At 53.3% G+C, this 26,476-nt stretch overlaps 2 long non-coding RNA genes across 2 annotated transcripts; one reads left to right on the top strand and one right to left on the bottom strand.

The window, feature by feature from the left end:
- Window positions 1-12,500: 12,500 nt before the first annotated feature.
- On the bottom strand, window positions 12,501-15,441 carry LOC123381598. The gene is made up of 2 exons (XR_006588807.1): window positions 15,306-15,441; window positions 12,501-12,795 (listed from the first exon to the last, which is right to left on the bottom strand). It is a non-coding gene; the product is annotated as an uncharacterized LOC123381598 (long non-coding RNA).
- A 225-nt stretch (window positions 15,442-15,666) lies between these two features.
- Window positions 15,667-24,895, top strand: LOC123381599. The gene is made up of 2 exons (XR_006588808.1): window positions 15,667-15,799; window positions 24,554-24,895. It is a non-coding gene; the product is annotated as an uncharacterized LOC123381599 (long non-coding RNA).
- Window positions 24,896-26,476: the final 1,581 nt, after the last annotated feature.

Raw genomic sequence — 26,476 nt, 5'->3', positions numbered from 1 at the left:
GCCAACGTTTGTTTTCCTGTCTTGTTTATTATATCCCTTCTAGTGAGTTTTCACTGCGGTTTTGGTTTTGCATTCCCTGGTGATCACCGATGTTGGGTATCTCTTCCTGAGCTTTTGGCTATATGTATACAGTGGACCCCCTCGGCCGTGGTTTCAGACACCCAAAGTCAAATGTGGTCCTGAAGCTGGTGACCGTCCTTCTGACAGTGTCACCACAAAGTCAGTAGGCGTGAAAGGTACGGCACGGGGAATGTTGTCAGGCGCACTGTAACGCGCTTAGCGTGGTGAGCATTTCTTCGTGTATGTGATCGGCAAATCATCGTGCCGTACGGCAGAAACTCATTTAATATTACGTATGAATTTTACTTCCATTAAAAACTTTGAAAAGGCCGAACGTAGCCTTCTGCTTCACCACATGCCTGCGTCACACCCTGACCGTCATCTTACGTGGGCATTTCGTCGTCTTCCGTCCTCACGGGAAGAAGAGTGAGTATAGTATGGTAAGATATCTCGAGGCAGAGAGACAGCTCATGGTCACGTGGTTTTTCTCGTGCTTTATTGTCACAATTGTACTATTTTATTATTAGTTATTGTTGTTAATCTCCTACTGCGTGCGTCTAATTTATATATTCAACTTCCGAGCACAGGAAAGACAGAGCATACAGGGTTGAGTGCTGTCTGGGGTCTCGGCCATGGGGGTCTTGGAATGTGTCCCCTGCAGAGAAGGAGGGACCGCTGCATCCCTGGAGAAATGTGCATTCAAATCCTGTGGCCATTTTTAAATGGGTTTATTCGTCTTTTTCCTGTTGAGTTGTGGGAGTTTGTGGTCTGTTCTAGAATCAAGTCTGTTATCGGGTGTATGATTTGCTGACATTTTCCCCCTGTCTCTGGGCTGTGTCTTCACTTGTTCGATGACCTCATTCGCAGCACAAAAATTGGTAATTTTGATGTGGTCCTCGTTCACCTGTTTTTCTCTTGCTGCTTGTGTTTTTGGCATCGTATCTAAGAAACCATCACCTGAGATGAGGCCCTAAAGACCTTGGAGTTTGAGGGTTTCAGCGCTCACATTCAGGTCTATGAATCATTTTGAGTTAATTTTCATGCATGGCGTTAGGTGAAGATCCCACTTTTATTGCACGCACAGCTTCTTTTGTTAAAGGCCATTCTTTCCCCCACTGAATGCTCTTGGAACCCTTAGGGGCCTCATTTGCCCATAAACATAAGGGTTTGTCTCCAGCCGGTAGCCCATCGGTCTGTGGGGTCCGGACCTTTCCCACCCGCATGCAGCTCCTAGGCTAAGACCCATTCTGATCCTCCGTGGGGTCTGTGGGCCCCTTCCCTCCGCTCTGTGAGGCTGAACCTGCGTGCCAGTGTCTCTGACCTCAGTCCTCGCTTCCTTCAAGCATCCCTGCCTGTTTTAGAAGCCAGCCTCTGCCGCTGAGGCTCCAAGGTGCCAAGTCCTGTCTGCCTTCTTTGCTGTGACAGCCTCACGGCCCTGCTGGGGCATGGGCCTGGTTAGCGAACATTGTCCCATGCAGCAGGCGACCCAGCCAGTCGTGCTTCACCTCCCGCCGTCTGTGCTTGGATTCCCCCGACACCGTTCACTGCCAGGCTGCTGGGACCCCAGCTACATCGGGTCACTAGGCCGTTTCACTGGCTGACAAACCACCCAGAGATAGCAATCATTGTTTATTTGTGCAAAATTCTGTAGGTCAGGAGCTGGGGGCACGGTTCAGCGGGGGACTTCTGCTCCACGTGGCATCAATGGGCAGAAGGTCCGGGGCCTGGGACCCCTGGGACTGGAAACCTGGCCCCACCTGGGTGGCTGAAGCCTGAGAGCTGGCTGGGCCTCTGACCACGCGTGGCTCTGTATCCAGTGCTCAGGGCTCCAGGGGGAGGAGGGGAAGCCCTGGGCGTCTTGACAGACACACTTCTGCACCCTCCGGGTCAGGGCCTGTCCAGGGCCAGCCCGCGTGCAAAGGGAGGGACTTGGTCACACTTCAGAGGAGCCAGAGGGGACGCAGACACTGCCCAGCCCTCTGGCCCCACATGGACCTCCCCCAGGACGGCCCCTCCCCTGGTGGCCCAGTGACAGGAGGACCTTGCGCCATGGCACTTCCCGCTGTCTGGTCCGGGGTAAGGAACACAAAATGATGATTGCAGAGGTTTTGTCCTGGTGAGTGTGTCTGCCTCGCTTGTGCTCCCAAATCCACGGTGAGTTTTACTGCTGTGTGCCCCCTCCTCCCCCCCACCCCCCAGTAGGAGCACAGCGAAACTCCCGAGGGACGTGTCCAAGTGTCACATGAAAAGTGTGCAGCTGGGCACCTCCTCCCCAGCCTGCAGGCTCTAAGGGACTTTCAGCCAGAAATACCAGGCACACGAGAAAGAGCGGTGTTAGTTACAACCAGAAATGGGCCCCTCCCCCCCACCAAAAAAGGCTCAAAGCTGTACAGAAATAAGTCCTTATATTTTCTTTTTTTTTTCAAACGTTTTTTACATTGTTTGGGGGGGAGGGGTAAAGAGAGAAGGGGACAGAAGATCCAAAGCGGGCCCTGCATTGACAGCAGAGAGCCCGACGCGGGGCTCGAACTCACAAACCGTGAGATCACGACCTGAACCGAGGTCGGAAGCTTCGCCGACTGAGCCACCCAGGCGGCCCGCTTTTATTTCCTATATAAAGTGATGAAAGGCACGTACAATAGCGGGTGAGCCAGCCGGGTGGAGGGAAGGTCCCTCGTCAGTGAGGTGGGAACATTGGATTGCCATGTGGATCTAAATGAACGAGCTAAGAATTGTGGGCATCAGGGACCTTCCGGCCTGATAGGAAAGGAGTGAGGTCTACAGCTGACTTACAACCTGGTATGTTTCTTCTTGTGTCGGTGAATTACCTTCAGTAATGACAAACTGAACGCGCCACAGACCCTGAGCCGGCCGCGGCGAGCCCCGGGCCCGGCCTTTACGTCGTGGGCTGTGTGATGCAGCTGGGTGGACGCTGACCAGCAGGCCGGGCCCACGCCCCTTGGGTCGCCAGGATGCGGGCACACACCAAATCCGTCGTGGCTCAGGGGAGGTCAGGCACCAGCCAGGACGAGTCGTGTCGGCTGGAGGAACAGCTCTGGAGACTGTTCCTCCTGGACTAGAAGAGGGCGCCCACTGCTTGGAGCAAAGGCTTTGGGGCGTCTGTAGGTCGGTGGCCTCTCCTCCAGCCAACACGAGGGACTCCGCGTGCTAAAACCCCGACACGTTCTCATCAAGCAGCAGCCATCATAAAAAGTCCTTCTACAGAAATCAAACAAAAAATGAAAAACGAGGTGAATTTCCGCATCTGTAAAAGTTCTCCCTCATGGTGAAGAAATAACTTCTGCATAAAAATTTGCAGTCTGAGCGCAAGACGGCCATTTTCGGTCTCTCCCACTCGAGACCCTTCTCTGTTGTCTCCGTTCTGTGAAAATGGGCCGCCCAGGTGTGTTGATGGGGAAGGAGAGGCAGAGGGGGAGCTCAAGGGGAAGCGTCTTTCTGAGGGTCCCTCCTCCGCCCTGGCTCCCACCACGGGGCCCGCGAGCATCGGGGAGGCCGTCACACACGCCAGGGAAGACCAGGGTCCGCTGCACAGTCAGGAATCCGAGATGCGGGTTTGATCTCTAGCTGGAGACCTGGTTCTTGTCTTGTGTGCTCATCCTCTCTCCCTCCTGCATGTTACGAGCGCACGATTTATTTGTCTGAAGTTAAAGTCCCTCCTGGACACACGTGGACAGACATAGTGCTTATCCTTGGGGAAAAGAAGAATCTTGGGTAAAATTCTGAACAGCCCACTCACCCCCTCCCCCCGCTCCCCCATTCACTTGGAGAACATCCTGTGGAATAGAAATACCTTTTCCTCTCCAAAATGACGAAAGCGGCTGGCCCCATGCATAGGTTCCGTCTTCCCTGGGTGGACACAAAATGATCAGAAGTAACTCTTTTCAGTAACAAATAAGGGGAGAGACACAGTCCCTAGCAGGAATATCAAAATTCATCAGGACCCCCGAGCAATCCCCATGGGCGGACAAAGAGGGGCGCAGACACCTCCCAGCAGCCACGTGAACTCCCAGCGTGCTCAGAATGGGCAGCCGAGCCCCAGGCTACAAATCTGTGCACAGGTGGGCACAGCCCTGCCTCCATTCCTGGAGAAAAAATGCCTCAAAGCCTCTCACAAAACATCCGTGCAGGTTTTTGAAAAACTGACCTGGAAAACAAACAAACAAAAAAAAACTATAAAAAAAAAAAAAAAGCCATAAAATTCTGTGGCATTTAACTTTCAACTTCTTCCTCTCTTTCCCCCCAAATAAAATTTCTTACAGGTCATTTTCGTTTTTTTAACAAAACCCCACTGAACAGGTGTAAAACCACAGGAATGTTTCCTCTTGCAGTTCTGAGGCCAGAAGTCTGAGATCCAGGGGGGCAGAGCTGTGCTCCCCCCAGAGGCTCCAGGTGAGGGTCCTTCCTGCTTCCTCCAGCCTCGGGGGCTCCGGGCGTCCCTGGCCTGTGGCCACATCCCTCCCACCCCTGCCCCTGTTTTCTCATGGCTCCTGTCCTGTGTCTTGTCTCTTCTCTTGCATCTCTTATAAGGACACCGGTCACCAGATTTAGGGCCGGTCTCATCCAGGACAATCTCTTCTTGAGATCCTTAACTTAATCATATCTGAAAAGATTCTTTTTCTAAATGTGTCACATTCATACATGGGGAGCAAGGGTTAAAATCTGGGCATATCTTCTGGGGGACCATCATTCAAGCCACAACACAGATACATAAAATATGCCCTAAACATTGGTCAGATCAAATACAATGTGAATTTGTTAAACTTAAAATACAGGGAAATGTATTTTAAGAGTAATTTCCAAATAACTACCATTTGGCTATTTTGAGATTAAACCCCTATTTCCTGGTGTGTTTGGTTTAAACCAAGCTTTATTTATTTATTTATTTATTTATTTATTTATTTATTTCAGTTTATTTTTTTATTTTGAGAAAGAGAGAGAGTGGGAGTGGCGCAGAGAGAGAGAGAGAGAGAGAGAGAGAGAGAGAATCCCAAGCAGGCTCCACACTGTCAGTCCAACTCCAGGCTCGATCCCGTGAATCGTCAGATTGTGACCTGGGCTGAGATCAAGAGTCAGGCACAATTGACCGAGCCACCCAGGTGCCCCTAAACAAAGGTTTAAGACTACAGTCACGCTTCCTGCTCAGATGAAGGAGGGCAGGGGCCGAGCTGGGGTGGGTGCCCTTGTCAGTATGTCCCCTAGAAAGTCTGCAAATCCTGCCTGGGTCACCCCTGTCTTCCAGGCCGTTTCCTCCTCACCGCAGGTTTGACAGGTCACAGCTGGCTTCCTCCAACAGGCCAACTGTCCATCCCTGTTGTGTGACAGGTGACGTGCACGGAGCCCTCCAGAACTCAGCTACCAGCATCCCCCACGCCGTCCGACACGGATGCTCTGAGGTACAACCTGACAGGAGGGGGCTTCGGGAACACGACCCCTTTAGGAATCAAGGCTTGGAGATGACGCTCCTTTTCCTGAAAAACTGCAGCATAAAATGTTCCGTTTCCTGTTTTCCCAGAGAGCGATTCTTAGAGCGCTTCCTGCTAGTGGCTCGTTAAGGTTGTATTTCTTGATTAAGCCAACCCATTAAACTCCTTCACCTCCGTTGTGAGCGGTGACCTACATCCCTCCAACCAGCTCAGACGCGTGGGGTGCCCGGCTGTTCACAGAAATAAGCTTTACTGGCGAGGATACCTGGTGTGTTGAGGGGAACATTTGGTTTCGTTTTTCCTTTTAAAATCTCAGGCTTTCAACAGAAATAAACCTCACTGCCTGCATGCCTGCTGTTTGGAGGGAAAAACTGGTTTATCTCTGCCTTTTAAAATCTGAACTGTGAACCACTTTGTATCCACTACTGCGTAGCGAAGACCTACTTTGTGCCAGGCTTGGTGTCCTGCATACGGTGCTGGCATGTAACTGAGGGCGGGAGGCAAACAGTGGGAGATGAGCCAGCGACCCACGGAAGACAAGTACACCCTGGGGAGGAGGGGCAGAGTGAGGCGAGATCCGGGGAGAGCAGCGAGTGCGTCGGGCCATGATGGCGCTGTGACCCCCCTCGGCAGACCCCCACGGTCGGCGGCCTTGGCCGCAGCATCAAAATCGCCTGCAGAATAGCGGTCAGGGTGCAAGGTCAGCAGCTAGACGGCCCCCGGAGAACTCAGACCCAGCGGGGTTGGAGGGGGATGGGGAGTGAGGGTTGGTGGCCGTGTGGACACGCTCATTTTACGTTCTCTAAGTGCAGAGACCCCGTGGGATCAGTCAGCTGATGTTTATCGGTGTCCGGAGTGCAGGACAAAGGGTCTGCTTTAAGGAGATGAGAGTGTTGCCGAGCCGACGGAGGATTTAGTGCAGGCTGAGTGTGCATGGACACGCGGCTCCGGGGAGGGCGCGTGCAGCCGGGGCGAAGAAGGAGGTGGGAGCCCGAGTCCTCTGGGGCCCAGGTGTGACTGGAGGCCCTTGTGCTGAGCCACACGTGACCCTTGAATCCTGGAAATGCTGTCCTGAGAGATGCCCTGGAAAAGGGAAGAAGACAGAGAAGTAAGCGTGCCGAGTCACGAGGAATTGCAACTTCTAGATCTAGGGCTAAGGAGACCAAAGGCTTACCGTCCCCAGAAAACCCAAAGACTCGGTAACAACAAGTGAAAAGTAGAGCCAAAACCATTTCAGGCTGCAGTCTGCGTGTGGGCAGAGATGTGAGGCTGCACCGTTCTTGAAATAAGGAAGCAGGACAGAACGTCCAAGGGCAGCTGGGCGGGGCCTGGGCAGAGGGCGAGCCTGGCCGCTGATCCCCGTGGCCGTCTGACCACCACCTGGGGAGCTCCAGGAGCTCGGGGGCCCTGGCGACCCACGAATTCTGATCAAAAACCCCTGGGCTCTGCATGACGGGGAGTGCTTTCCGCCGAGGCTCAGGGCGGTGGGCGGAGGGGGCTGCCCCCCACGCGGGTAACAACCATCTGTGCACGTGGAGGCTCCGTGGCATCCAGGCAGTAACCACCTCTGTGTGTCCTGATTGCCGGATACACTCGTCCCGTGAACCCCGTGTCTCCCACTCTGAGGTGACTGCAGCAGTGCTGCTGTCCCCAAGGGCGACCTAGAGACACGGCCCAAAGGTGAGGTTGCACCAGGGCCCGTGAGCAACACGGTTTGACCCGCACGGGTCCACTTACACGCAGACTTGCTTTCGAGAAATACTGTAAATGGATTCTCTTTTCTTTACGGTTTTCTTAACGACATTGTCTTTTCTCCCTCTCACTGGATTGTAGAAGGTAGTATATAACACACATAACACACAGAATGTGTGTTGATCAACTCTTTAGGTGGCCGCTAAGGCTCCCGGTCAACAGTAGGCTATCGGTAGTTAAGTTTTGGGGGAAGTCCAAAGTTATTTGTGGATTTTCAGCTGCGCGGGGGGTCCGCGCCCCTAACCCCTGTGTTGTTCAAGCATCGGCTGTATTTAGCGTTAACTTACTTTCTGAATATTTCCCTACCACATGCTGCGCTGGCCATTTTCATCTTAGAGTCTCTGGAGCACACAGACTTTCCACAAGAGTTATTGTTCAAGTTTACACACGGATGCTCTCCAGTTCTCCGAGCGACTCAATATTTTCGAGTATTTTGCGTAACCCCATGCTGACGGCCGCGTTCACATTCCTACAACATGCCTCCAAGGGGGTGTCTGACCTCAGCAAGAGCCTGTTTCTGCAGAGTAAGCGATGTCCACGATGGCCGCCTCTCGTCTGGGAAAGAGAACACACAAGAAGCACACATCCGATTCCAAACGCCATGGGTTTAAGTGCGAATAACCCTGTTTTCTTAGCTCACCACTCAAGTCATCACACGCGGTAATGAAAGTTGGGAAGTGTGGAAACCATGGAGATGAGCGATGACACGGGAGACGGGCGGACTGCCCAGATGCTGCCCGGCTCAGCGGAGTTGACAACCTCCGGGCTAAATCTGGATGCGTGGAAACAGCACCTGCGAGCGAGCGGGGGCGTGTCCCTTCTCTTGCTCCGCGGCTGTGAAACCACCACGGTGGCAAGAGGAGGAGAGAGAGCAGGGTGTCTCTGCTCATGTCACCTTGGCACCTGGCCTCTCTGGGCCTCAGTGTACTCATCTGCCAATCGAAAGGAGTCCCTGGTTTTTAAGCCTGAAAACACTCCGAACCCAGAAAAACCTCTTTGTTCGTGGGAAATCTTTCCTTGGAGGACAAATCACTAAAACGGACGGAAGCCACAGCCATTCGGGCTGCGGGGTGGCGGGCAGGCATCTCCCCCTCCACTGCCCATCCGTGTGACCCTGAGTGCTAGAAGAATCACCAGTCCCTAAGAAAGCAAATCCTGAAAACCCCCGATGATGTAAGGAGAGTTGGCTTCCCCGGATGCCCCAAACGGCACACTGCTCCAATTTCTGTCTCCAGGCAAACCGCCGAGGGGAGTGCCTCAGGCAGGGGTGTCTGAGGTGCTCACAGCTCCCGTCAGGTGCACTTCGGCTGGGCGTGGCATGGTTCTTCCTGTCTGTCATGTGGCATCAGTAGAGGTCACGCGGGGGTACATGGCTGGCCTGTAGGCTGGTCCGGAGAACACCAAATCTCTTCCCTCATGGGTCTGTACCTCCGCGGGGTGCTGGGGATCCGCCAGCACCGTCACCTGCTGTGCACAGGCCCCTCCAGCACGGGGATCCTGGGGACCCGGACGTCTTACATGGGGGCTGCCTTTCTCGGGGCTCACACCCCAGGATGTCTCATTTGTACCCAAGATATTTTAATTTATGGAGGTGATACATGAGACCCCGAGAGGCCAATGCATTGAGAGAAGAATTTATTATGAACGTTTCTGGACAGGGGGGAGCAAGCCACGTCAGGGCCCACCACACAGGGCCACAGGGGGAGCACGGTGTTTGGTCAGGAGGCAGAAGCAGGGGTGAGGGAAGCATGCAGCCCTGGCACCTGCTGGGGTTTCCACAGACGAAGCAGGGCAGCGCAAAGAGCATGGGAGGGGCTCTTGGAACGTTCCGGCTCTGGGCTATAGGACTGGCCCTCAGGTGGTGTTGGGAAGGGAGGGTATTGGCTTGGTGTGCGAGCATCAGGGAAAGAGGCGGTTGGGGGCGTAGACCGGAGTTGGCTGGTTTGCATTTGGACGGCATGCTGTCTGGGAATTGGCCGGCCCTGGGGAAGGTGGGGGGAGGGGCTGCCACTCCAGCCAGCAAGCTGTTTAAGATGTCCAAACACGGTAACATATGGACAGTAGAAAGCATGATTAATCCCCTGGAGAACCTGGATGAAGCCCACGTCCTCTCATGGCCCAGTTTGGAGCTGCACTGCGGGCGGCCGTCCCAAACCCACCGGATTCACGGCTAGTGACCAGCCGTCCTGCCGGCCCAGGGCCGTTTGCTAGGAGGCCCCGGAGTGTTCCAGGCAAGGCAGGGGGAGAGGTAGACCTGGCCGTCCAGGGAGGAGCGACCAGTCCGCGCTGGAAGTTGGGGTGGGCCGGGATCTGTGGTCCTGCTGATGCCCGGGGCCTGAGCGCGGGGAGAGGCAGCCTCCCACGGTCTCGGGTGGGGGTCCTGCCCGGCTCCCAGCAGGACGGAGAGGAAGGAGGCCAGCACCTGCCCCTGGTGACACGGCCCCCGGTGACAGCAGGCGGACGGCCGTGCAAACAAGCCCTCTGATTCCTGGGTGGTTATTGCCGCATCGACGTTACACACGTGAATTCACAGAGCAAGCCTTCACGACACGTGCATTTAGAGCTGCCCCTGAGACGGCAGTGCAGACGACCTCACAACCACGCTCGGCAAGTTGCGCCGGTGGCCCCGTTGTCAGTCACCAGCCCGAACGAAGAACCTCAGGGTTTGGTTGAGGGGTTGTATTTGGAAAAGTTCCTCAATCAAAAACAAACAAACTTTAAGCTACTGCCCCAGAAATGGGACTCTGTAGCCGCCAAACACGGGTTTGCCTTTCCGGGCCGGTTGGGGCAGGTGGTGAGCCTGGATCCCGGCCTCGAGGGAGGTGGACACGCGGGACGCGGGCAGGCGGCCGACAACTCCTCACCGAGGGCCCCTCCGCGTTGCTGATGCCGAACTGCCTCAGACACAGAAGTCACACGTCCTTAGAGCGCGAGCGTGAGACGGCCTCTCATCCAACGGGCAGCGGAAGGAGACACATGCACAGCGTGAGTGTCCAGGGCCACCTGCAGGGGCGTCAGACCGGAGGGGAGGCAGATGAAAGGCATCTCCTGCCCTGACTCAGGTCCTTAGGTCGGTCGACAAACTTCAGCCATCCCAGCAGGGACGGTACAGGCGAGCTCCGTGTCCTGGTTCCCGGCTGACGGCTCCTTAAACCTGAGGAATCTCTCAGCCACAGAGTGTCTGTTGTTGGTTAACGAGTGACACGGGTGACAGAGGGGGCGGGGCTGGCTGGTCCCTACAGGTGACCACCCGGGACCTGCGGCTGGCATCAGACCCTCCCCTCCTCGCGGGCCCCCCTCTCGCTCCACGGCCACCCAGCCCACGGCTCTCCCCCTGTAATGTGTGCTCGGACCGCGTGGGGGTCTTGTCGAAGGGGACGTTTGGACCCGGCAGGCCAGGGCGGGCTCTGCGGTTCCATCACGTCCATCGTGTCCACCGTGTCGAGTGATACGGCCGCGCCCCTCAGTCCCCAGATGTTTCTCATGTTGACAGCTTCCTCCTCCTGCCTCCTTCCCGGCCCCTGATTTACCGGGACACTCTGAGCCAGTGCCCTTGTCTCTACCCGAGGCCACACGATGCTGGGGGCAAAAACCACACGCTGGGATTGATCTCATCAGGGAGAACGCACTTGGGCGTGTGGACTGATGACGGCGGCTGGGGCGCAGGTCTGGCTCACGGCAGCGCCAGCGGTGGGCTTGGGGGCCGCGGCATCGCGGAGCCGAGATGGACGGGCTGCAAAGGGCGGTGGTTCGGGAGCGGGACAGGAGGGAGTCTGGCGACGTCAGATGGGCCCCCCAAACTGCGTCAGTCCCAGCTGCCATGGGCCGGGCCGGCCATCGGAGGCTTCCCGAGGAAGCACGTGCGGGGTTGGTGGGGAGGAAGGCGATGGGCGGTGGGCCAGGGGCTGCAGGGGGCAGGGCTCTCCTGGCGCCTGTGCAAACCTCCGCTTCCATCCGTCCAGCAGGCTGGGAAGGGCACCTGGGGGCAGGGGATTTTGCACTGAGGACGCCGAAAGCGTCGATGTCGGGCGAGTCCACAGGGAGGTGGGGGCCCTGGGGCGGCAACAACGCGATTCCTAGAGGAGACGAGAGCGTCTGAGCAGGTGGCAGCCGGCGGGAGGACGTGGCCGCATGGCGGGAGGCCGTCCCGTAGACACAGCTTCGAGGTTGGGGACACGGTCCAGGAAAACCCTCTGCATCGTGGCGGTTTAGGGGACAGGACCTGCCGCCCCCACCTGCCCTTTGGCAGAAGGATTGTTTTGAGCTGGAGGCAAATGAGACTCGCCAGACGCAGGAAGGAGCCTTCCCCGAGCTGCGCTTATCCGTGGAACAGCACCGGCTGCTGAGAACTGCCAGCCGGAGTCCCCTCGAGGGAGAGCTCTACGGCCAGGAGGTCGGTGAGCCGGCTCCAGGGTGGGGCTGGGCAGACGAGCGGTCCGTCGCTGCCCCGTGGACTTACCTGCCCACGGTTCACGGACCTACCTCCCCACGGTTTGCCCTGGTCTTGTTCCTTCTGCAGAGACGCTCCCTGAGCCCCAGGTCGCCAGCGCCCCACCAAGCCACCGGCCCCCCGTTCCCACCGTGCGTGCGGCTGCATGCGGTCATAGCCTGCTTCTCTTGCCCATCTATCCTCAGCCTGATTTACAGGACCCCGGTTAGCTAACCTAAGAGGGGAGAGGAAAAAAATCTTCCTTTCCTACGTTAGGACCTGGGAAGAGTGTTTCCTTCCCACCCGGACAACGGGGATTTATTTATCCATCCACAGACCAAAGGGGAGAATAGAGCCGGACGGTACTGGAAGGGACGGTGGCATCGAGGCACAGGAGGGGGCAGGGTCCACGTGGTGGGGTCACGTAGTAAGGAGATTCCCTACACATGCCCGTCGGGAGTCAAGGAACGTGGAGTCATGGAGGGAATGTAGCCTTTCAGGGCGGGTGGGGGGCACTGTGGGCACGAAGGACAGGGTCCCTGGGATGGACAGCCTTCCAGTCCGGCTGGGGCTGGATCGACCCGGGGTGGTCTCAGCTCCGGGCAGGTGCAGCTGGTACATCTGCGGGACCCCCACGCGCACGCCCAGGCACTCTAGGTGTGAGAAGGACACCACTCCAGAAAGGCTGGTTTGGTGAAGGCCGCTGGAGCAGGGCAGGAAGGTCTGTCCTCACGGTGACACCTGGATGGAGCCCACAAGACCTCGTCTGCTCGCTCCGGTGCTGGAAACCAGATGAAATGAAATGCAGAGCCCGCTTCCAGGGCGAGGACGCTGGGGACCCCTGGTTCATTCATTTATTTTTCTTTATTATTTCTGCAAGGCTTCGCAAATGAAAGGATCACATTTCAAAACACGATTCAAAGGAAAATTATCTGCAGCCAACAAGGTAAAACGATGAAACTCCGAGCAGCGTTCTCCAAGAAGCGATGTAATGGGCGGTCGTCACTGACTGATGTGACATCTGGGATGTGGTGCACGGACGCCTTCGTGTGACAGTCCAGCAGGAGGCTGTGTCTCTGTCCTCTCTCCTGGGCCCCAGGGAGCCCGCACCTGCCGTGGGAGTGGTGTGATGGGCTGGGTTAGAAAAGGTGATGTCGCTCGTGGGACTCCCGCCTCGTCGGGGGGACTGGCCCCACTGGAGCAGCCGTCCCAGAAGCGGAGATGCCCGTCCCGGATGAGTCTGCCCACGCCGCAGCTCTGTGGGCTGTTAGATCCCTTGTGGGCAGCTGGAGGCTGGCACCTCGCCCAGGAAGAAGCCAGCTGAGGCGGGCACAGAGGGGCCGTCCACACAGCAAAGGGGGAGCCCGAGTAGACCAACTGCCGAGGAAGGGTGTGCCCTGCAGAGCCTGAACGGTTAAAATGTGGCACCTGGGCACCTGGGTGGCTCAATCGGTTAAGCCTCTGACTTCAGCTCAGGTCATGATCTCACAGTTCGTGGGTTCAAGCCCCACATCGGGCTCTGTGCTGACAGCTTGGAGCCTGGAGCCTGCTTGGGATTCTGTGTCTCCCTCTCTCTCGGCCCTCCCCCGCTTGTGTTCTCTCTCTCTCTCTCTCTCTCTCAAATAAACATTAAAACACTTAAAATGTGGATGACCCGTGTATGTCTGTGAAATGTGTGGACACAGCCCTCAGGGAATTCGGCTGCTCATCACCACAATGCTTTTGCTTCGTTTTCGCTTACTCTTACCTCTCTGCACAAAACAAACTTGCTTCGAGCCCAAAGAGAAATCAGCCCTGACACACAGTCCTTCAAGGAGCGGGTTTCTCTGTAGCGTAATAGCGATACTCTTTTATGTATTAACGATACTCTTTCTTGGTTCTTGACTGTTGCTGTTGTAAAGGTTTCTTTTTTTTTTTTAATGTTTGCTTATTTATGTTGAGACAGAGAGAGAGGGTGGGCACACAGCCGAGGAGGACAGAGAGAGAGAGAGGGAGACAAAGAGAATCCCAAGTCAGGCTCCTTGGAGAATCCAACTTGGAGTCTGACGTGGGTCTGGAACCCACGAACTGTGAGATCATGACCTGAGCCAAAATCAAGAGTCGGACGCATCGGATGCTCAACCGGCTGAGCCACCCAGGTGCCCCTACTGTTTTAAGGGTTTCTATTCACCGTCTCAGATATTCATAATGGAGAGCCCCACTCAGAACGTGTAGATGTGCACAGATTATTATTGTACAATACTGTGATGGTGCGAATCCACTCTGGTCAGGAAAACCTAAAACTCTACGGTCCTGGCTGGAACGTGTGAACTTTGTAAATGGTTTTATTCTACGAATGTAAAGTCTAAGAAACACAGGACTGAGTAATACGTCACAGCTGCTGCTTTACTGCTCATGTTCTGGGCGTTTCACTCACAAACTGATATTCTGTTGATCACATAAGTGCACGAGAAAACAAACTAGAAACGTCCGTGAGTGGCAAAGGGCAAACCCGGGTGTTGTGGCCGGTTTTGTGGCACCTGCACATAACACGTCTGCTGTGGCGATGCTCTCTGGATGGACCCACCAGAGTCTGATGGCAATTAATATTATGAGTGACATTGACATCGCTCTTGAAGGGGGCTATGAAGCTGTCTCCGAACTACTTATGAAAGCACGTTGTGACCACGAAGCCTGGAAGGTCTGCCCGTGGAGAATTTTCCAGAACTTGAGAGAAGGCAGGAAGGAGGCTGACATTTGCTAAGATTCCCCAATGTGAGGCGGCGCCCAGGGATTGTCTCCCCGGGGCCCCGTGGTGGGGGTTAATTAGCCCAGGTCCTCGGCATGTGGAAGCCTGGTTTCAATCCTCCGAACTCCCTGGTTTCTCCTCCCTAAAATTAACACTTTTCTGTTTCCATCCATGCAGGACCTTCTTTCCATAATAAATGTGCCAGTGATTCCCTAGGCTGGGGTCATTTTAGGGAGGAGGGGAGACACTCCAGTCTCATCCTCGACCCATCCCTTCCTCCCATGCACCCCCGAAGGAACTTGAAGATAGGGCAGTAACTTGGGGGACCAAAGATCGAAAATTTGAGCCACAGGCTCCCCAGAGAGCGGCCCCTTCCTCCCTCCAGACCCTCAGCTCATCCTCCTGCCCACTGGGCCCAGTCTGCACTCCTTCTCGGTTTAAATTAAAATGCACCTTTGTCGGGCACCTGGGGGTTCGTTCGGTTAAGCGTCCAGCTCTTGATTTCGGCTCAGGTTGCGGCTCAGGGTTTGTGAGTTCCAGCCCCGCATCAGGCTCTGCACTGGCACTGTGGAGGCTGCTTGGGACTCTCTCTGTCCCTCTCTCTGCACCTCTCCTGCTCGTGCTCTCTCTCTCTCGATATAAATAAATAAAACTTAAAAAAGATTTTTAAAAATGCACGCTTGTCGTATTCTCCTTATTACAAAGGTGATACATGCTCGTATCCAAGTGCAGGAGAAAAGTAAACAAGCGGAAAGAACAAAACCAAGCGTGACCCTAGAAAAGCCTGGTTGTCGGTCATGCTCTGGGGCGGGTGCACGGGCCGGGCGGCTCAGCCTCCGTCTCTCCCTCCCTCTCCCTGCTCGGTCTCTCTCTCCAGGCGCGAGTACCATACCTAATTGCTTTGTGTAAATGCAGCAGCTGTGATGAGCTTCTTTCTTATTCCCGACAGCACACCTGGGACCGACTGACGGTGGGGCCACACCTGAGGAGGTCGGGACCGGATGGCATATCCTGGCCCCTCCGCTGACATAATCGAGGTCTCCGGGAGAACGGGCGGGCCTCCCAGGCCGGCCGGGAATGAGCTGAGAGAGCAGGAGGCGGGCTGGGGGTGCCGTCGTGGCCGGCACGGCCGGAGGTGGGGGCTCCCCGCGGGCAGGGGCCCGGGCCCCCGAACGTCCCGCCGGCACCAAAGGCGGGAGCTCGGGGTTTCTGGTCAGCGCGCGCAGATGGGAGCCGTGCGGAAAGGGCGTGGGGGCCGCAGGCGTCGTCGTCACGCGTCGGAACGTGCACACGCCCACCCCGGGGCCCTGGGGGAGACCGGCGCGAGCCAGCCACGCTGCAGGGATGGGACCTCCGGGACGGCAGAGCCAGGAGGGGAGGCGAGAGGTGAGTCCCGTGGGGAGGAGGTTTCACAACGGGAAGGGGAGCACGTTGAGGTGGTCGTGGGGAGGCCGAGGGCGGCCGCGAGAGGCGTGATCTCACTGGGGTGGCTGAGCCCAAGTGAGGAGGCTATGGGTTCACGAAGAACAGGGAAGACGCAGGTGTAGACGGGTGCTGAGTGAGGCACGCGGGAAATGGTGCAGGGCCGGGGAGAGCGTTGGGAATGGTGGGGGTGCCGGGGTTGGGAGAGCATTGTAAATGGTGGGGGCCTGGGGAGAGCGTTGGGAATGGTGGGGGGCCTGGGGTGCAGAGGAGAGCTTTGGGGGTCATGGGGGGCCTGGGGGGGGCGGGAGAGAGTGTTCTGAATGGTGGGGGGGCCGGGGCCAGGAGAGCATTGTAAATGGTGGGGGCCTGGGGGCCTGGGGAGAGCGTTGGGAATGGTGGGGGGCCTGGGGTTGGGAGAGCATTGTAAATGGTGGGGGGCCTGGGGAGAGCGTTGGGAATGGTGGGGGGCCTGGGGTGCAGGGGAGAGCATTGGGTGTGGTGGGAGGTCTAAGGGTGCCGGGGAGAGTTGTAAATGGTGGGGGCCTGGGGAGAGCGTTCAGAATGGTGGGGGGCCTGGGGTGCAGGGGAGAGCATTGGGTGTGGTGGGAGGTCTGGGGGCGCCGGGGAGAGTGTTGTGAATGGTGGGGGGGCCGGGGCCGGGAGAGCATTGTAAATGGTGGGGGCCTGGGGAGAACGTCGGGAATGGTGGGGGATCTGGGGGGCCGGGGAGAGGGTTGCAGGGCATCGGTAGAGGCCAGGCAGGCTGGGACCCTGCCTTCCTGGTGTGCGAGGCAGCAGGCCAGCCATGTGAGCCGAGGGCAAGGAGCCTGGGGACCGGGGGAGGACTGAGTTTGCTCCTCAGAGCAGCTGCGCTGTGCCCACCCCCACCTCGCCCCAGGGAGGCTGCAGGAGGCCCGCCAAGCCCGGGACCTCCCTACCAGGTTAGTCGGCCTGGCCAGAAGCAGTAGCCCCGTGAGCCTTGGGGAGGTGTTTGCTACCACACCCAAACTTGGCAAGTGAAGGTCTCTTAAAGGCTCCTTACGATGTGAACTCTGAAGCTAGATTGACTCACTTTACATTAAAATCCACTGCCAGGGGCGCCTGGGTGACTCAGTCGGTTAAGCGGGGACTTCGGCTCAGGTCATGATCTCGCCATTCATGAGTTCGAGCCCCGTGTCGGGCTCTGTGCTGACAGGTCAGAGGCTGGATCCTGCTTCAGATTCGTGTCTCCCTCTCTCTCTGCCCCTCCCCAGCTCCCGCTCTGTCCCTCTCTCTCTCAAAAATAAATACGGATTTTAAAAAATTTAAAAAAACCCACTGCCATATCTTGCACTTTGGATTTTTTTTAAATCCATGCATCATTGTATTGTATTGTTGTTTTTGAGTTTATTTTTATTTATTTTCATATTTGAGAGAGAGTGCAAGCAGGGCAGGGGCAGAGAGAGAGGGAGAATCCCAAGCAGGCTCCATGGTGTCAACGCAGAGCCCGACGTGGGGCTCAAACTCGTAAACCATTAGATCTCCACCTGAGTGAAAATCAAGAGCTGGGTGCCCAACCACCTGTACCCTCCCCCCGCACCCCCACCCCACCCCCCGGGGCGCCTCCCCTGCATCATTTTATAACATTGTATGTTTACCGCTTGGAAAATACAGGCTCACCGTCGTAAGCAGGACTTCCAAGAGTTGGTACGTTTCATTATGCTTTTGGAAAAAATCACAGTAATTAATATCGCTCACTGCGATTAATATCACTCACTGCGACATTCTGTCCCGCGGAATATTGTCTATCAGAAAAGTCTTTAAGTGTGGGGCCACTGCCAAGCTCACAGTGGTAGAGATTTTTCAAAATTCTAACATATGCTAGAAACTCGAATTTGCCGTTGGTAACCAACACGGGCAGTTGTCTTCATGCGGGGGGCAGCTCGCTGTGATTCCTGAGGACATCCCTGGGTCCGAATACCCACAGGCTGTCGTTCGGTCGCAGGGGCTGTTCCCTGGAACGAGCGTCCGGTCCGGCTCCCAGCTCTGCCGCGTGGGCTCCCCAACACCACCGACTCCGCTTTGGGTGGGGGGCGCAGGCTCCCCTCCTCCCCGGCCAGGGTCCCCAGGATACACGCCTAGGGAGGGACATTGATGAAATCATGGCTTTTGCTAGCTTACTAGGGTTGTTCTTGCGTGCCGCTGGCCCTTAGTTTCCTATGGGAGCCGAGGCCGTGAAGGACACAATGTCCTGACCAGTGTCTAGGCACTGGGGGTTTTGGCCTCCGTCGCGTTTGCGCATCAGTGACAACGGTAATCAGTAATACAGTGCAGACAACAAAGGATGTCCTTGTGTTACTGTGAAAATAGTGTGGACCTCAGGGATCCCTCTGAGATGGTCTCCTCGCCCCCCCCCTCCCCCGGTGCTCAGCATTCTGAGCTCATCCACGCACCCCCTGCACACACGTGTGTATTTACACACATCTCAACATGTACACACTGCTCTGTACTTTGTCCCTTTCCCTCCCTCCCTGTCTCCCTGTCTCTCCCTCTTTCTATCTCCTCTCTCTCTGTCTCTTCCTGTCTCTCCCTCTTTCTCTTTGTGCGTCTCTCTCTCTGTCTCTTCCTGTCTCTTCCTCTTTCTGTCTCTCTGTCTCCTTTGTCACTCTCTCTCTGTCTCTCTCCCTTTCCCTCCTCCTCTCCCCTCCCTTCCTCTCTCTCTGTCTCCCTCCCTCCCTCACTCCCTCTCCTGGCTTCTCTCATTTGCCATAATGTTTTTGCAGTTCACCCATGTTGTAGTATTTCTCACTTCTTCGTTCCTTTTTATCGCTAAATAATCTTCCATTGTGTGCTACCTGTTGTACTCCGTTCATCAGCTGATGGATATTTGGTTTCTTTCCAGCTCTCGGGGGTTGCAAATGGTGCTCTCTAAACATTCGTGTGCAAGTTTCTGTGTGGACCTGTGCATTCCTCTCTCCCGCACACACCACCAGGAGCGGAACAGCTGGGTCATGGTCACCGCATATGTTCAGTCCTTTGTGCAGCGGCCAGGTGGTTTTCCGAAGCCGTTGTACCATTTTCCATCTCCACCAGCACCGTGTGAGGGTCCCTTCCAATTTCTCTGCTGTTTGACCCTTTGCCTTTTTAAGTAGGCCTCACGCCCAGTGCGGGACCCAGCACAGGGCTTGAACTCAGCCCCTGGGATCATGACCTGAGCTGAGATTAAGAGTCAGACGCGTAACCGACTGAGCCACCCAAGCACCCCAACTTTTTGGCCATTTTGATACCTTCTTTGCAGAAACATCTACTGGGTTCTTTACTATTGAGTTGCAGGAATTTTTTTTCTACTCTACGTACAAGACCTTTAACAGAGAGGTGATGTGCAAATTTTCTTATTCTGCGATTTGTGCTCTCACTCTCTTGCCGGTGTCCTTGGAAGCTGAAGCATTGTTCATGCAGGTAATGTCCCGTTTGTGCATTTTTTCTTTTTGCTTGTACTTTCACATCTAAGAAACTGCTGCCTAATATGGGTGCATGAAGATTTACCCCTATGTTTTCTTCTGTGGGTTTTATAGTTGTAGGGCTAACATTTTGATCTTTGACCTGTTTTGAGTTGACTTTGTAGGGGGTTAGGTGAGGGGCCAACATAAATCTATGCGCGTGGATGTCCAGTTGTCCCAACGCCATTTGTTGAAAAGACTGTCCTTTCCCCCCCTTAATTGCCCTGGTACCCTTATTGAAAATCCATTGACTGTAATCACAAGGATTTATTTCTGGTTTCCCAATTCTATTCTATTGACCCATGTCTTTCCTTATTCAAGCTTGACACTGTTCTGATCCCTGTAGATTTGTAGTAAGTTTGAAATTGTGAGGTGTGAGTTCTCCAATGTTGTCTTCTTTTCCGAGAAAGTTTGGCTGTTTTGTGTCCCTTGAATTTCCATGCAAGTTCTAGTATCTGTTAATTTCTGCAAAGAGGTCAATTGGGATTCTGATAGGAATCGTCTATGGAGCTGCACCCCACTTGGCCGAGAACAGCTGAAAGGCAGGGAGGCGTTCCTACTGGGCCGGGGGCATATCTGTGTGAGCAGAGGAACTCACAGGCCTTTGGGGCCCCATGAGGCTCCAAGATGTCAAGGCAGGGGTGCCTGGGTGGGTCAATTTCAGCTCAGGTCATCATCTCAAGGTTTGTGAGTTCAAGTCCCACGTTGGGCTCTGTGCTGACAGCTCAGAGCCTGGAACCTGCTTCGGATTCTGTGTCTCTGTCTCTCTCTGCCTCTCCCCTGCTCGTGTTCTATCTCCCTCTCTCAAAAATAAATAAACACTAAAAATATTTAAAAAAAAAAAAAAAAAAGATGTCAAGGCAGCACTCGCAATTTTAGGCCCAACAATAAGGGTGCACTCTTGAACTAAGCGAGGCCCTGGGGGTGTCTCACGCAGCAGGCAGACAGGGGACTCGTCTTCCAGAAGTCAGGACGGAGGCACCATGGCAATGCATCCACTTGGGGTCCACCTGTCAAAACTAGCGACAGACGTGCCAAGATGCCCTCCAGGAGTCGGTCCCCACTCACGCTCTTACCTAAGGTGTATTGTCAAACAGAGGAAGTCATTCTGCTGGAGATAACACGCTGCATCTTAGATGTTTTAAATAATTCCCAGGATGGTTAGTAAAGGTGAAAACATTTTTATGTGTATGCTTGGCCTTTGTTAAACTGTTCATAAACTTGGTGTAATTACCTATCAGGTTGTTTGTCTATTTTTAAAAATTGACTTACAGGTGTTGAAGTAAATATATACTCTGAATAGAAATCCTTTGTGGACACAGTGGATATGTTCTCTCATCTTTTTACCTGGTTTATAGGTTTTTGCTATATGCAAGTTTTAAATTTTGATGCAAAATCACCATACTCCTTCACGTCTGTGTTTTGTATCTTTCTTAAGAAGGTCTTCTGGGGGGGCGCCTGGGTGGCGCAGTCGGTTAAGCGTCCGACTTCAGCCAGGTCACGATCTCGCGGTCCGTGAGTTCGAGCCCCACGTCGGGCTCTGGGCTGATGGCTCAGGGCCTGGAGCCTGTTTCCGATTCTGTGTCTCCCTCTCTCTCTGCCCCTCCCCCGTTCATGCTCTGTCTCTCTCTGTCCCAAAAATAAATAAACGTTGAAAAAAAAAATTAAAAAAAAAAGAAGGTCTTCTGGGGGCGCCTGGGTGGCGCAGTCGGTTAAGCGTCCGACTTCAGCCAGGTCACGATCTCGCGGTCCGTGAGTTTGAGCCCCGCGTCGGGCTCTGGGCTGATGGCTCAGGGCCTGGAGCCTGTTTCCGATTCTGTGTCTCCCTCTCTCTCTGCCCCTCCCCCGTTCATGCTCTGTCTCTCTCTGTCCCAAAAATAAACGTTGAAAAAAAATTAAAAAAAAAAAAAAGAAGGTCTTCTGTACCCCAGTTTTGTCAAATGTGCTTTTATGCACAATTCAGAGCATTTTTTCTTCCTGTTTCTTGTACCACATGAGATAAGATCTAACTTTCCACTGTACCCCGTCCAGGAATCTCTGTTTTCTTCCATGGTTTCATACGTCAACCCTGTTCCAACATCTCGGTTGCCAGGATATATGCAATGTATCATGTAATATATACATGGTTATTCACGCTTTTATATCTGTCGGGAACATTTTCTCCTTCGTTTCTTCTTTTGAAAACTTTCTTGGCTATTTCCTCGCATTTTCTTTTCCTAATTAAATTTAGAATTATCTTGTCCAGTTTCATGAAATATTCTCGTGAGGTTGTATTAAATTTACAAATTAAGTTACAGAGATTTGAAATTATTCATGAACAAAAAATCACCAGGGAGAAATATCTCGATGTACTTTCCCTAATTCTCAAGATGATTTATAGTGTTTGTGTGTTGGTAGAGTTAGAAGTCAGTAAATAGGTCATGATAACGTAGGGGAACAAATTCAATATTTTACCACAAACATTCTTTCTAAATTTCAGTGAATATAAATTATATTTGTATGTAACAAACATTCTAACATTCCAGAAAATGCAGTTTATAGATCATCCTTGAGTTTATAGATTAGCAACCTATTTAGTTATGAATTGAATATCACAGGGGCATTCTACTCCCAGTTATTAAACATTTAAGAAGGAATGTAATTATGTATAAATGTAAAATGAAGAATCTTGCTTCTTTGCTCTATAATTATTTGTCAATTTTTTGAGACCGTGAGGTAAAGATATTCCTAATTTTCTTTTTCTTGATTATTGGCTAAATACTGACCTTTGGCACAGAATGAATGGATTCTTTCTCTAAAGGTTTCTTACTCAATACCTCCTCACACATATGACTTAAGGTCTTCATTATTATTTAAAAAAATTTTTTTAATGTTTATTTATTTCTGAGAGAGACAGAGCATGAGTGGGGGAGGGCAGGGAGAGGGAGAGACACAGAATCCGAAGCGGGCTCCAGGCTCTGAGCGGTCAGCACAGAGCCCAACGCAGGGCTCGAACTCACAAACCGTGAGATCATGACCTGAGCCCAAGTCGGTCGCTCAACTGACGGAGCCACCTGGGCGCCCTCTTCATTATTATTTTAAACAAAATGAATTATGTTTGGGGAGCTTCTGTTTCTACAACACTGAGTCTCACTATGTGGGATCATTTATGCATTTCTATAGGCCATCGGGGCCAGTGGCAGGGCCCCACAATAAACAGCTTTGGCGTATTGATTATTTTCGATAAGTCAGGTAAGAGATGGTCTGTGCAAGAGGGAGACCCAGACCCTTCCCCTGGGAGCGGGAAATAAATCTCCCACATGGAAGGTGCCCTCCCTGCACTGGGAGGTAAGACGTTCTTGTCACCAGAGGTGGGACATGTAGAACCCAGAAGGCCGTTCCTCTGATTTAATGCCCCAGCCCAACTTCTGTGTAGAATTTCTTACTACTCAAAGCTCCCAAAGTCAAGAGCTCTTTGTTCTCTTAGTTCCTCACAGAGTTACTATCTCTTTGCTTACAGAATGTACAAACTGCCTGCCTTGGTCATTTCTATCGACTTCAATTTCTTCCTCTGGGTCTGTGTGCTCATAATAAAACTGTGGCTTTTTCTCCTGTTCATCTGCCTTGTGTCAATTTAATTCTTAGTCCAGCTGCAGGACTGTGACGGGGAGAGGAAGATTTTTTTCCTTCTCTTCAAGGCCTTTTGTATTTTGAGTCAACTATAATTTTCCCATATAAATTTTGCACGGTTTTTATGAGGCTACTAGGATTTTGCAATTTTTGTCATTGTTGTGAATGGATCCCTTTTTTACCTAATACATTAGAAAGCGTCTATAAAGATAGTAACTTTTGTACATCTGTGCTATTCCGATCATGTTGCTGAGTCTTGTTACTACTTGTTAAGGTTTCCCAGCGGGTCCTCGTGACTTGTCAGCTGAATGATCACAGACAGCAAGCTAGGGCCACTCTTTGTTTGCAATGTGGCTTTTCTCATTTTTTTAAATGTTTTTATCAGTTTTGTCTAAAGTTTATTTATTTTGAGAGAGAGAGAGAGAGAGAGAGAGAGAGAGAGAGAGAGAGAGAGAGAGAGGAATCAAGCAGGGGATGGGCAGAGAGAGAGAGAATCCCAAGCAGGCTCTTCACTGCCAGCGTGAGCCTGATGCCGGGCTCGAACTCATGAGCTGTGAGTTCATGCCCTGAGCCGAAATCGAGAGTCGGATGCTCAACCGACTGAGCCACCCAGGCGCCCCTCTTTTTCGTCTTCCCCTGGCGAGGACCTCAGGCATCCTTGTGTTTTAGTATTTAGTGAGAATTCTGGCATTTCTACTTGGGTGTGTAACTGCTGGAGGTTTCTGCCAGGTACATTTGTATCCAGTTAAAGTTTTTTCTAATCTAGGTGCATTAAGAATCTTTTGCCCCCAAATCTTAGATCCGTGCTGAACTTTGTTCTCTTATCGTTGGTTAAGATGGTCACTCCCCCTCTCCGTCTGCCAGCTTATTACCTTAACAGATGGCATCCTTGCGAGCTTAGGCTACGGTCTCCCTGGCCACAGTGTATTATTTTAGTACTGGCGGGTTTGGTCTGGTAACAGCGAGGCCGCGGGCGGAGCACAGGCAGGTAGGAAGTTCACAATCAGCGCTTCTTCTCACCTTCACGGGGGGCCGCTGCTCCGCGGCCCCACGCCGTCCAGCAGAGCACAGCTGCCCACGTGGGTGTGGGTGACCATGGGGAATGGCTGTCCTTCAGGGGACCCTACCACTTGTCAGCCCCATCGGGAGGAAAGGGGGGAGCTGTTCATGGTCTTGCCCAGATGACAGGTGTGTTGGGTTGTTAATATTCATCTTCATTAACTTTGCCCTGAACGTGTGTGCGCTGGGATGAACTATGACCCCCGGTGCGCGTCCACCTGGAACCTGCGGACATGCCCTCCTCTGGAGGCCGGGTCTTTGCGGATGCCTAGGCCAGAATGAGGCAGGCCGGCTCAGGGCGGGGCCTGCTGCAGTGGCCGGGGTGCCGGGGGGTAGACGGGAGTTTGCGCACAGACACGCGCAGCGGGCAGACTGCCCGGGACCACGGGGCGGGTCGTCAGTCCCGCTGCAGGAGCCAAGGGGCCGCTCGACCGGGGCCAGAAGCCGATGGAGGAGGAAGGGCCCTCCCCCTCCGGAGCCTGTAGAGGCTGCGTGTCCGCGCGGCCCCGACCGCACCGGGCCTCACGCTCTGGCTACAGAGACTTGAAGACGTGTCTGTTCCCTCAAGCCACGCGGTTGGAGGAGCGGACGCCGAAGAGTGCGCACGAGATTCTCCGGACCAGAGACGCGGTTCTCCTGGAGGCTCCTGGGAGCACCAGGCTGACAGGGGCGGCCACACGGCGAGGCCGGCCTGCACCTGGGCAGACGGAAGGCAAGCTGACGGGACGTGTTCCTACAGCAGCAGCAAGACACCCTGTGCGGGAGGGACGAGGAAAAAGGGTTTCTTTTTCTCTTAGGAGGGGAGGAAGGCACCTGTTCCCGCCCCCTCTGAGAGGGTCCCCTTGGAAGCACAATGGGCCCACCCTTAATTCAATACTTGGGTATGTAAATAAAATCTCCAGGAGCCAGATAGCCATGTGGTGTGTGTGCCTCTGTGTGTGTGTGTGTGTGTGTGTGTGTGTGTGTTTGGGTATATATGGTGTGATGTGTGTGTAATATGTGGTATGTGTGGGGGGGGTATCTGTATATATGTGTGTATGTGGGAGTGTGTGTGTGATGTGTGTGATGTGTGCATGCATGTGCTTTGGACATGTACATAAGTGAGCACATGTACACACATGATGTGTGTGCACGTACATGTGTGTGCATGTGCGGGGTGTTTATGTGTGGTGTGATGTGTACGTATGTGTGTATGTAAGTGTGTGTTTGTGTATGATACGTGTGTGTGTGTTTGCATGTGCTGTGTGTGTGTCTCAGCTTTGAGACTTGGAGTTCTCTCAATGCTGACGCTCACTCTCCCTTGAAATACCCCCACCTGGGGAGATGGCTACCCCTCTATTTGCCCCATGGGGGGTTTAACCTAGGGATCTAGGTTGAGCTATAGCATTTAGCAATCCTGGGGAGACAAGGGAAGTTTTATTATCTTTCTGGATCAAAGAAATTATTAGACAAAAGGCTACAGACACAATCCCTGTGGCAGGTGAGGAGAGGTGAGGAGTGCCAGGAAACGGGGCTCTTATAGGAGCTCCAAGAAGTCCAGGGGAGTTGGATTTCCCCACAGAGTGTCACTGGGGGGTCCTGGGCAAACCGGGGCCATGGTCACCCTCCCTCACAGTGGATATAAAGCTGGAAATTAACTATGGACACGTGCACACATACAGATGTGTGCACGCTCACTGAAGATTCAGGAATTTATGAAACAGTGTGTTGAAGAAAGTGAGCCAATTTAGAGTCTTTGCCATGAGAACCTATAAAACGATGGTAACAGAGCTCCGAGCATTTTGTCACCAATAATAATAGTGACCGAGAATAATCCAGGCCGACTCCACTTAAATAAACACCATCAACAAGCAAGGCACCCTCGTGAAGACAAGAAAGCTAGGTGGAAATTAAGGAAGAAGATGTCAGTCCCCCAACCACACAAAACAATGCATACAGAGCTTGTAAAGAATGTAAGAGAACTGAAGTCCTCAAAATTAGAAATGTTGAAGGAGTTATAAAATCAGATTACGAAGAGAATATTACGTGTACATCCAAATGACTTAGAAATATCTGAATATACAAAGAACAATTTAAAAGTTGAAATGGTTGGAGCGCCTGGGTGGCTCAGTTGGTTAAGCGTCCGACTTTTGATTTGGGCTCAGGTCATGATCTCGTGGTTCATGGGATCGAGCCCCGTGTCAGACTCTGTGCTGACAGTGCAGAGCCTGCCTAGGATTCTCTGTCTCCTTCTCTCTCTCTGCACCCTACCCCTCAAAATAAATAAATATTAAAAAATAAAAATTGAAATAGTTAATGGAGTTCTTTTAAAAACAAGCTTCCTTTCTTGAATGATTTTGCAAGTGCTAATTTGAAAGCTTAAAGGAATAAATCATTTCAACACAGAAAAGTTAAAACCTCCCTCACCCATCAGTGATGGATAATGTATGAACCACAAGTTAAAGAAGGCAGTTCCCCAAACTCCAAAACTGTAGGTCGATTTTAGTTAAGA

Source organism: Felis catus, chromosome D4 (genome assembly GCF_018350175.1).
Source record: "Felis catus isolate Fca126 chromosome D4, F.catus_Fca126_mat1.0, whole genome shotgun sequence".
Taxonomy (NCBI): Eukaryota; Metazoa; Chordata; class Mammalia; order Carnivora; family Felidae; genus Felis; species Felis catus.
This window is presented reverse-complemented; position numbering and strand designations above follow the sequence as displayed.